This window comes from Clytia hemisphaerica, unplaced genomic scaffold (assembly GCF_902728285.1).
Source record: "Clytia hemisphaerica strain Z4C2 unplaced genomic scaffold, Clytia hemisphaerica genome assembly, whole genome shotgun sequence".
Lineage (NCBI taxonomy): Eukaryota > Metazoa > Cnidaria > Hydrozoa > Leptothecata > Clytiidae > Clytia > Clytia hemisphaerica.
This window is the reverse complement of record NW_027103833.1, coordinates 518,894-530,033: the sequence shown is the minus strand read 5'-3', so window position 1 is coordinate 530,033 and position 11,140 is coordinate 518,894.

The following is an 11,140-nucleotide window of genomic DNA, read 5'->3' as shown; positions in this document are numbered from 1 at the left end:
ACCCTAATCATCAAAAGTACAATACTTTGCGAACAATCAAAAATACATTTTTATTTGAAAAAAATAAACAAACATACAAAGGACCTTTATACAAATTATTTATCTGACCTTCCCGGCAACGTTCGTTTTTTCTCGTAACGTAATTAAACACAATGATGGTAAATAATTTCAAAGTGTCCAGTTGATGATTTCATGATCAGAAAGATCAGAGAATTTTGTTCGCAAACTTTACACCTATGTACCTTTAGCACAATGGGCTATTCCAGAAATAGTCAGTACCCCCTATGTCGAGAGGGTGTGACGTCCAGGGTGGTCTGATAGTAAAAAATCCGGAGGGGTCTGGTTTTCGAGTGTTAAAATCCATGGTGGTCAGTAAAATGAGGTTAAAGTCCAAGGGTGGTCCAAAAAAATGAAACAAAAAATCCAAGGGGTTCCTGAAAAATTGAAAAAAAATTAGCGGGTCACCTTTCCCAAAAAAGACTCCTCAGCATAGGTGATATAAATTTTTTTTTGAAGTAGCCCAATTATCGTCAAAAGATATTGACAATTTTAATGAATATGAATCTTTTAAAATTTTTGTAAAAAATTGCAATTTTATTACTTCTACTTCATTTCATTGGATTATTCGATTTGTGAAGGGTTAAGTTGTTTCCAGGCTATTAAATCAGTTTTATTGGAACATTTATAAGCTTTCAGTTCCTGAGATCCTAAGATCCTAAAGTCTTTTAAGTCTTAAGTCTCATTCTCAACTTCAGTTGAGCTAGAATCTGAGAATGTCTGTCTGTCTGTCTGTCTGTCTGTCTATCAGTGTGTGTGTGTGTCTGTCACAAAAACTTTGGGGCAGGCTGGAGACTTCAAAAATGGTCGGAGTTGGCTGAAATTTTGCACACTTGTTCCTTGAGTAAATACCTGGGAGTGTTTTTTTCATTTTTTCAAAATTTTAATTTTTGAGGCCTGGGGACGAGTTTTTCGCCAAAACGAGGCTAAAACTTTGGGGCAGGCTGGAGACTTCAAAAATGGTCCGATTGGGCTGAAATTTTGTACACTTGATCCTGCTAAATCCCTGGGGGTGTTTTTTTCATTTTTTCAAAATTTTGATTTTTGGGGCCTGGGGACGAGTTTTTCGCCAAAACGAGGCTAAAACTTTGGGGCAGGCTGGAGACTTCAAAAATGGTCCGATTGGGCTGAAATTTTGCACACTTGATCCTTGGGCAAATCCCTGGGGGTGTTTTTTTCATTTTTTCAAAATTTTGATTTTTGGGGCCTGGGGACGAGTTTTTCACCAAAACGAGGCTAAAACTTTGGGGCAGGCTGGAGACTTCAAAAATGGTCTGATTGGGCTGAAATTTTGCACACTTGATCCTTGGGCAAATCCCTGGGGGTATTTTTTTAATTTTTTCAAAATTTTGATTTTTGGGGCCTGGGGACGAGTTTTTCGCCAAAACGAGGCTAAAACCCAAAATGCTATAATTTTTCTTAAGCCATTAAGTTGTAACAATGTGATGCCGGCCCACGTCTAGGTCGACACCACACTATTAAGTGGTGGAGGACTAGTCCAGACATCAAACAGAGAAGGGGAGACTGTACGTATTTCTGTACTGGCTATATCTTACAATTACATAAAAGTCTTACCTTATACACACGCCACAGAAACCCACCACTCCATTTCAGGTCCGAAACTAGACTCCCAGATCAGGCAATCTGAGCAAAGCAAAACACTTTCAAGTTCATTCAACCGTAACGAGGTCGTTACGGGCGTGGAGGGTGGTTTCTGGGCGTAGTACAGAGGCTATAGAATCGCCCCTGTACAAAGTTTACAATTGGGCCTACGAATGATTTCAAAGATACTGAAGTTGAGCCAGTGCGGTTAGCACGTTCGACAGTGTTAAAACTCAATTTTAAACCGTAAAGTTAAAGCAAAATTTTGAGGGAATTCTCCTTTTGTGACAAATAGTATATGACGTAGATTGTAGCTGAACCTAAATTCTCTTTTAGTGAGACGGACGAAGTTGACGGTGCAGTTTTATCATCAGAAACCATTTTGCGTGGAGTGAGTGGTAGAGAAGTGCTGGAAGAACTACAGGTAAAAGCATCTCTATAATAATTTATATTTATATTGCTAGTCTGAATTTTTTTTACAAGTTTTGCAACTTTTCCAGGGTGAACAAGTTAAGAACATTTTAAGATTTAAAAATCAAGAAGTTTTAAGAACATCCGAAGGCTCCAAACATTTAGGGTGTTCTTATAAAAAAACTACTATGTAGTAGGAATCCCACTTATGATTTGAAGTCCTTTTTTTTTCTTGTTACTTTTAGTTAGACGATGATGAGCTGAGCAGTTCAAAACACGAAGCCAGAATCATGGTTGTTCCTAATATGTTACCAACATATATCCCCTTACGATTGGCTCAAAAGGTAATCAATCATTCATTCAAGTTATTGGTATTCTCCCACTTCTGCGGCAAACAAGCCTGTTCACCCCCACCCCCCCCCCCCCGAACGAAGAAGAGTTTTGTACAGGCTAGTTGCAGTCCGTGTAATACAGTAATATGAGTGTTATATGATAATAAGATAACTGTGACAGGATAATATCAGTTTTCGAAAAAGGGGTGTAAAAGATGATGCAATCATGGGTGATGATCTAATTACAACTGACATTTGTTTGCAAAAACATGAATTTCATTATTCCCAATCAATCTTCTCTCTTTACAGATTTTATTCATCGGTGAATCAGTGCAAATGTTGAAAGACACAGAAAACCTCAAAATTCACCACTACGATGAAAACATTGGTAACTTGTTGCAAGGACGTGAGAACGACTTCTTGAAAACTCTCCATGACTTACAAGAAAGACAAGAATTTTCCATTCCTGCTTTGGAAGTTGAAGTAGACAAGATTAAAGCTTGTGTAGCTGAGGTAACAATAATTTGAAATTTTTTAATATTTTGAGACGGGAAATAGGGATTGAGAAACTGGGTACTGCAATGGATGATCGTGAGCTGCGTATGGAGGGTTATTGTTTCCGACTTAGGTCCCTTCGGTCCTAGATGGAAGGAAGATTTTACCCTTGAATGATCAGAAATTACTCAACTCTTAATGTTTTTAGTATGGGTTTACTGAGCTTTGATAAGCCGCTTCTCAATATCGAGGGCTGTGTGTTAAGTTATGTAGTCAAAGTTATGTAAGTCATGTATTCAAAAACTGCACAGCTGCGGTAAACTAAACACCACATCTTGATCGTACATAATGTGAACCGCCCCCTTTTTAAGGGGGGGGGAGTCGCACTTTTCAAGAAAGGTATTATAGGGGGGATAGGTGATTTTCCAAATTAAATGGGGGGTTTGAGCTTTTAAAAGGGGATAACAACTTTGTTAGGTGGCGAACTGGTTTACTTAACATCATTTGTTTTTATCACCCGCCCTAAAAAATAAGAACTCCAATGGGCTATTCAAGAAAAATTTGTACCCCCTATATGTTGAGGAGATCTTTTTTTAAAAAAGGTGATTTTAATCCAAATTTTCAGGACCCCCTTTGATTTTTTTCTCCCATTTCTTTAGACCACCCTGGATTTTCGACCTCGTTATACTGACCACCCTGGATTTTATCATTCAAAAAACCAGATTGCTCTGGATTTTTTATTTTTTCAGACCACCCTGAACGTCACACCTCCTCAACATAGGGGGACAGACCAATAGGGAGTAATTTAGAGTTGTGAACTGAAAGAATTTCATCAAAGAGTTCTGTCTCCATCGAAATTTGTTTTCCAAATTGAGATTAACAAAAGCTTTTTTTTTAATTCTCAGCAACTATGGAAGCTGGTCGTTGAGGATGCGGATCTTATCAAACATTTAAAGGTATTTTTAACGCTAAAAGTGTTATTCCGCTTATAAGCCGTCCACTTTTTTGTCTCAAGGCACAGTTCACTTTACCAGATTTTCAAGCACTCTTTCTTTAAACTGGGTAAGAGTCTTCAGTATACGGAAACCAGTCGACTTAAATATTGGACACACTTTTACGAGAAATCTGCGATCTAGTCTGTAAAAGATTATGATGTCCGTCTGTCTATCATTGAAATCCTTTCCGTGTTTTCCCAACAGCTTTTAAAAGAAATGTACTTATTGGGTCGTGGTGAACTTTATTTAACATTGATCGATCATCTACATACAACTATGAAAGGACCACCTACAACAGTCATGTCTTACGGTAAGATCGTTTTACTTATCAATTCTAAGTATGACGAGAAGAATAATAAGGAGTTTACATGCATAGGAACTTTATTTTTGGAGCTTTGCATTTGCTTGCGGTTGATAAAATAAAACTGTCCTATGTTCTTGAACTTGTGTTTTCGATGTCGTCCATGTACAGGATTGATGGATTTTTACTGGGAATGTCAAAGATAAAATTTAGCATAAACTTTAAATTTGCCTATTTTGTTTTGCATTTTTAAAGGAAAAAAGATCACTTAGATTTCCCAAATGTTGCCGATTTGGTGAAATGTTATTCTCAGACGAGTAAAGAAACTTACTGAAACTTAGGGAAAACTGTTTTATTTCCTGTCTGAGCCCGTCTGAGCCCTAGATACAGTAGGTGGCAAAAATTATTTTTCAAGCTCTTTGTTTTAGAAAGCTTATCAGTGAATTTTTACTCGAACGAATGTTTCCAGATGGACTGTTTTAGTTCTCTGGTTATGTCTCTGATTATGTCTGCTCTTTCCTTACAGATATATCGGCAGCTTTTAAGCAGAGTTTGGCCAAGGTAAGTAAAAAGATTTTCTTATTAGAAAATTCTAAACATCACAATATTTATTATAATCCTTTTATCCGTATTATCCGCTCGTGTAATTTGTCTAGTCTTGTACCTTTAAAGTAGAAACGTCTTGTTGATTTGATCGATCGTTCCCTACTTACTATGCCTACCTACTTACTATCAGGTCCATTGATAGTATATAGGTTCGACATTTCACAGTGGTCACCTAATAATCTACAATCAGCACCGAAATATATTGGCAATTTTGGGTATTTTAACGTTTTTCAGAATTTAAAGGTCGGGCGAGAATTGCAGTTTCAGTAATTCCACTTTGCTTCATTGGATTTTTCGATTTGGGAGGGATTAAGTGGCTTCTAGGCTTCTAGGCTATATTCTCAGCTTTATTGGAATATTTTTGAGCTTTTAGATACTGAGATCCTAAGACTTAAGTCTAATGTTAAAACTCAGAGTTAAAACTCTACTTCCAAACTGTACTTCAAAGCACCTAAAAATCAATTGCGGTTCCAAAGTTTTGAGGGGATTCCCCTTTTGTGCCAAATATTTCGGCGCTGATCGTAGTACTTTTAGGCATTCTTTCGATTGTTTTTTATTGGGCTCATAACATGATCATCATGCTCGTTCTCTTGAACTAAACCTAACATTGGAAAGACGGGGATTCCGAGAATCTCTGGTCTGAAACACTGACGCCCACTTTAGGCAAACAAATTTCGCAAGCAGAAATTTTTGCAAGGTCGAAAAATCGCAAAATTTGCGACATTTACTTTCGTGAATTTGATGAAAAATTGTTTTTCGCGAACATAAACATTCCTGAACTACCCACATTAACTTTGTCGAAAAAGGTCGAAATTCGCGAAAGTATGTACGCATAAAGTAGATTACTCGAACCCAACCATCATTCCCCTTGATACCCATTTTTTTCATCTTCGCTTCCCATCCTTTTCAGATCTTAACATATAGTGAAGAATATGAGGATTTATTTGAACTGAAACTCGACATGAAGACGGACGATCAAACCTCCAATGAGAAATTCAAAAGCACATGGGATTTATTACAAGTTCAATACAATCCACCTTGGCCATTACACTTACTCTTTACACCTTCCATAATGGAAAAGTATGCTAACCTTTAAACTATTTTTTCCATGCACTTAAAGCCTGGGCTTTTTTTTGAGTTTTTGATTGAGTTTCTTCAGTAGTTCCGCTATTTACTTTCTAAAACCCTACTTAGCCTTAAACCAGCAATTTAATAAAACAATGTGGACATTTCTAAGGTCTTACGGTGGTTTGCATGAATGTGTGAATGGGCTATTTTTGCAAAATTTACTTGAATGCGTGATTTGAGAGAAAAAAAACCGCGAATGCGTGACATTTCGGTCCAAGGGAGAGAGGAAATTTTTTTGGATTGAATATTTTAGCCTGTTAAGCCTGGTTCGCACGAATGAGAAAATATGCTCAAAAAGCGATAAGAACCATTGAACATGACATATTATCCTGTATTATCTCCTATTTTGAAACTTGACACAAACAGTTTTACAAATACAAACTAGAGTCGATATTATACGTGGATAGCCTAGTAATCTAGGACTTTTAGACATTCTTTCAATTGTTTTCACGGGCTCGGCTACCTATGAACTGAACAAAACATTGGAAGGAGCGGGGATTCGAACCGCGAATCCCTGGTTTGAGACGCTAACACCTTTGACCACTTGGCCATCGCTTCTTTAAAACTATTTTCATTATTTAGATTGAACATGCTGTTCACATTCCTTCTCAAAGTACGTCGAACACAAATCGAATTACAAGGACTATGGGCGTTCCTTATGTCTGCTAAAAGGTCTGGTAAAATTAAAATGACCTCTGGCCCTATCTGGGTGCTTCGACGCCGAATGGCCTTCTTTATTGACAATTTACAATATTATTTGCAGGTAAGTTAACAGTGTTAAATGTTCTTCCGTTTCAGACGGATTTCCGTCGCATTGAAGTATAGAGGTTTTTCAAGTTTAGTTAAGTTATGTAATTTCCACCATTATGGAAGCAAACGTTCGAATTGCGAAAGGGATCGCCTCTACAGATTCGAAAGTTTGCTTCCATAATGACGGAAATTGCGTAATTTAACAAACCATGAAAAACCTCCTTTGTCTACTTTTAAGAGATGCAGCCTGGATATTCAAGGTTTTTTGAGGAAATGCCTTTAGTAGGCAATTTGACCTCATCAACATGGGGCTCTAAATCTTTAATTCATGCACCACTGGAGAGTTTTCTGAGAACTTTCAAAATTTTCCACCCAAAACGTCACTTAAACAATAGAAAAAGTAACGTATTGGGTGGAACAAAAACAGAAAAGTTGCATAATTTCGTGAAGTCATTGCAGTGGTGCATATCATGAGTAGCCCAATTCTTATGACTTCCATCTGGTCCTTTGGCTTTTAACTTATTTATTCTCTGACCCCATCTGTATTTTAGGTGGACGTTTTGGAAACACAATTCAGCTTGTTGATATCCAAAATCCACAAAACACAAAGTTTCGAAAACATCAATCGCTCTTTAGACAACTTTCTGATTGAAATGCTGAAACAGTCTTTTGTGTCCATGAAAAAGGTAATTTTCTTTAACAATTTAGCTTGTTGAAAAGAGTTGAATTACCAGGGACAATTTGTGAATGGTAAGCCAGCCTAAGCACGGGTCATTGATAAAGGTTGGTAGCTATTTTTATTGAAGGCCCAATACTCAAATTAAAAATTGGCATTTTATACTTGTGATAGATGTATTCCATGTTAAATTTAGGTTGAATTACGATTCTAACTTAAGACCATGTTCACACGTTACTGTTCCGTTTCGCTCCGGTATGATTTTCGTTACGGATCGAGTGTGTTCATATTGGTTTCGGAACGTTTCGGAGCAATAAAACGGAGCAGTTCCGTTCCGATGAAAAGAGTGGAGCGAAACTGTTTCGATCTGTTTTGCTTTGTAACGTCTTCTTTTTGACGTTTTGGAACGGAACGGAACGTAACCGTAACTTCTGAACATGGTCTAAGAATACGGTAAGAATATTTTGGGATGATTTTCCATAAAAAGTTAAGAATATCCGTGATAAAATAGGAAAACACCATTCCTATAAAAAACGTGCATTCCAATTTTTTAAACAGGTGTTCAATATTCTTCACGAGATCATCTATCATTGCATGGCATTCTGTGAAACCGTGACAAGCAGTGATGACTTATGGGATACCTCTTCCAAAACTGAAGAAAGAATTGAACGAATCGCAGAGGTAACTACGCAGGAATCTACAGTTTACGCTCTCTAATTCGATCTTCAAGGGGATATGGATTTTCATCGAATAAGGGAGCTTATCGACTAAGGTAGCATATCGAATAAGGGAACGTCGTTTATGAGAGTGAGAGGGCTTTAAATTTCATCGAATAACGGAGTGTAGCGGATAGCAGAACGTCGAATCCGACATCCGACTAAAAAGTAAACTATTTTTAATTATTCATTGCCTAAAGAAATCAACGGCATTATATACTGTAAGTCTTTTTAAAGACCAGTCTGTTACAACTACAGAGGTCATTAAAGTAAACGTGCGTATATAGAACGCTTATAATCGTTCTGTATTACACAAACCGAACGTTTGCTTCCATGCCATGGCGGAATTTACGTAACTTAACACAATCATGAAAAAAGTCTATACCTGAAAATCAACAGCGAAAAAAAGGAAAATTTTTGTTTCAAGTTGAGATACAATTGACTTGCGTTAATTCGAACTCGAACGGTAAGTCTAATTTGTTCGAGTTACAGAGAGATTCAAATTATAGAAAGTATTTTAAGAGGGTTTCTCCTTAACGGGGACTGGAAACAAGTTCGAATTATAGAAAGACTCGAATAACAGAAGTTTGAATAAGCGGGAGTTTCACTGTATTCGCATTTTCTTTTTATTCACAGGAATACAACAAACAGACGTCACTTCTGTTCACCATCTTGTCAAGCGTGCGCTCGCACCAGACCTCTCCACATTTAGCACAACTATTACTTCGGATTGATTTCAACAAATTTTTCACCAAGAAATCTGCTATTTCTATGACCTCTTCTTCTTCTTCGAGTTCGAAAGATTTGCTGTAAACCTTTACCGTTTTAGGAAATGTAAGTACTTTCTATTGTAAACTCTCGAAATTTGTACAATTTATCTGATTTCGAAGTCGTTTGATTGGGCTTTTCCAGAAAAAAGTTGAATACATGTTTTTTTTTTATAAGCAAGTGTATGCCCCTTGAGCAGGCTCGAGTATGCTTAGGTTTTCAAAGCATCCAGGCATAGTTTATGCTTATTGTATGCTTATGATTCACCCCGAGCCAAGTTTATAGTGAAATTTCAGAAATGTCGTAAAAATTTGTTCAGACATTTTCTGGAAAAGCTCATTCTGCTATTTTAATCTGCTGTTAGGGGAAAGGTTTTTCAAAGCTCAGATATTTGAAAGATTTTAATGTCAAGAGTAAAGCCTTGCTATTACAGAAAAGCTCTCATACTGCTAATGATTTTGAGAGCTTTTTCATATAAACATCACAGTACTTAAATAACTATCCCCATAAATATTGTACCTGTCGTGGTCATTTAAGGCTAACAAAATGAAAGAAGTACGAAACGTTGCTTCTAAGGAATATCACAATCAACTCTTGCGTGTTTTTTGGACTTGTCGGAAGTCATCAATAACTTGAATATGCAAACCATGTGGTGGTGTTATGTTTTACTCAAATAATTGAAGTGGGTTCAATGCAAGATGCTGGAATTCTTTTTGAAGATTTTTTAAACGATTTTTATAAGAATTTGGTGGTCGATAGCTGCGAGAAAATGGACTGCCCAAAGCTTGAAAAATAACAAGTTTTATAATTGGGAGATCAGCATAAACTCATTGGCGATTTTTTATGAGCTGCGTTATCTTTTGATGCCAACATGATTAAAAAAGATATGTAAAGTTAGTTCAAATCAACGAAAAATACAATTACAAATTTAAATATGTTGCTTGATTCTTTGGTGCAACCGCTATTGGATATTTTTGCTCCATCTTGATGAACAGAAGTTGATTTTAAACAATCTGTTGATGCTGCATTGATTGATAACTCACACTATCACGAAAACAATTGAGGGGTCAAGATAACACTCCCGGTCTGGTAGTGCACTTTTCAACAGACATTTCTATAAATTGAATATCATGTGCGACACTTTTCTCATTCACGAAACATGTTACACGGTTTTTTTTTTAAGAAACTAGTTTTACCAAGCAGCCTCAATGTTTCTTAAGAAATCGGCCTTTTGAGCCTTAAATGTTTCTTACATGTTCCTAAACTTTTTGACATAATCAGCCTCATTGAAGGCTGAATTGGAAGGTTCTTAAGAAAAACCGAATTAAAAAATGTTATTTTCTCATTCTCAGCCTCAGCATATTTCTTAGATGTTTCTTAGTTTTTAGGCATTCTGAGCCTCATGTTTCTTCAAAGTGTGTTTATTAAAATAAAAAAACGTGTATTTATACTTAAGCATTTATCCAAAGGTGTTTTCTCATCATGGAACAAAAGTGTCTCATACCATAGAGGTATAAAGAAAGACAGGAGATGAATTTGTCGGTAATTGGTCGTTAAAGTCTTTTGATTTCTTTTATGTAATAAATCAAAAGAAATTCTAGGCTCGCCCGACGAAATACGACTTTTTAGTAGAACTCAAGTCTGTTCCGAACATTCTTACTATCAGCATCGAAGATTTCTAGCCTTCTAATATACGAGAATAAAATAAAATTTAGCTCCACGAAATAAGTTTGCGTTCAATTTTGGCATCCATTAAATTTTGTTTTGAAAAGATATTTTCTCTAGCCAGAAAATAAAAAGTTCTTCATAAGCACACACAATTTCAGACCCAATTTGTAGACAAAAAGTCGCTGGAGAATTTTGGAGGAAAGTATTAAGCAATAGGGTTCACCTTGAAGAAAATGTTGATCGAAAAATCTTGTCATTTGATGAAGGATTGCAAAGTTTACAGGCCCTTTTTTAGTCCAAATATTTTCTTACACCAATGTCAGAAACAATGAATCTCGTCCAACACTTAACTTAGCCAATAAGATTTCACCTATCAACAAAAGAGCTCATTAAAAATGCACGATATATGAGATTATGAGCATGCATACCTCGTAGTTCTTTTAATCGTAGGGCGAGCATGGTTACAATAGCATACTTCTCCTGTTTCTTTATACCTCCATGCTCATACAAAGGCAACCGTTGTCTGTAAAATGGAAAAGGCTTGAGTATTTTTGATAAATATATTTTTATCATATCTAGCTTATATTTATTTTCTGTTAATTTATACCAGGTAATCTTCTTTGTATCTGTGTCAT